Source organism: Humulus lupulus, chromosome X (assembly GCF_963169125.1).
Source record: "Humulus lupulus chromosome X, drHumLupu1.1, whole genome shotgun sequence".
Taxonomy (NCBI): Eukaryota; Viridiplantae; Streptophyta; class Magnoliopsida; order Rosales; family Cannabaceae; genus Humulus; species Humulus lupulus.
This window is the reverse complement of record NC_084802.1, coordinates 49,749,098-49,750,534: the sequence shown is the minus strand read 5'-3', so window position 1 is coordinate 49,750,534 and position 1,437 is coordinate 49,749,098.

Below are 1,437 nucleotides of genomic sequence, written 5' to 3'. Positions count from 1 at the left end.
AACAACCCTCTAACCATTTTAGGACCAAAAGACTTCATTTCTCCCATTTCATCCCTAGAAATGGGTGGTTGTCACCTCTTATCTCATAATATCACATACGAAGTCACTCTGGTTGTCAACTGATAACCATCGTTATAGGAACCCAATCAAGGGACTGTAGGGTCCCTAAAATCCTAATTCATATGCCCAAGGCATATTCTTTAACGTCTGAGTTGTCCTCTCAGATTGTCTATCTGTCTGAGGATGATAAGTAATATCAAATCTCAATCTTGTACCCATCTCCCTCTGCGAGCCTCTCCACAACTTGAAAACAAATGTAGGATCTTTATCCAGCACTATAGACTTTTGTGCCCCAAGGAGATACACCGTCTCCCTTCACATATAACTTAACATAGTGTTCTGCATTATAACTCGTTCACACAGGCAAAAAGTGTGCTAACCTGGTATATCGACTCACAATCGTTCATACCAAAATTATCTTACCCATAATCCTAGGCAATCCATCCATCAGGTCCATAATTATATACACCCATGTTTATATTAAAATTCCCAAAGGTCATGATAACCCCACTAGCCCCTGGTATTCAGCTCTCACTTGCTGGAAGGTTAGGCGCTTAGCCACCAATATACTGATTTCAAATCTTGACACATTCATGGATTCCCGAGTATAGCGAGTATGAAGTGGTATGGGATTCCTTCAGAATCTCTCTCTTGATGGCAGCATCCATCGGAATATATATTCGATCTTCATATCACAACAAACCCATGTCAAAATAGTAGAGTCCTTAGCCACTACTATTAAGATTCTCTTTCTATGTTTCACCATTTGTATAATCATATCTCTCAATTCATCAATCACAAATTCTATACCAATTCCAGTTATTTCTTCAACTGACTTTGATGTGATCTATTTCGAATTATACACTCAGTTTGGACGTTTCCCACTTAAGGCATCAACCTCCACATTAGTTTTGTCTGAACTATAAAGGATTTCGCTGTCAATCCTTCACTAGTTCTAATCAAAATCTTTATCTCATATTCGAACTCCATGGGTAATAATACACTCTAAACATTTATGCCTGTGTATGTCTCACACTTCTCCCCACATAAGTATTGTCGCGACACCTTAAACGCAACATCATGACTGACAACTCAAAGTCCAGTATAGAATATCTCTATTCTTATTCCTTTAACTACCGTGAAGCATAAGAAATCACCTTCCCAACCCACGTACGGGCGCATCCTAGTCTCTGTCGTATCGCCCCTCGAAATACTATGAACTTCTCATTATTGAACAACAAAGACTGTGTCCACCATAGAGTCGTTGTATATCAGTCCACCACATACTCATACTAATATTATGGTGCAATGATCAACCTCTGTTTCAACTCATGGAAGCTCAGTTCTCATTTATCATTCCCAACAACCTCTGGTTCT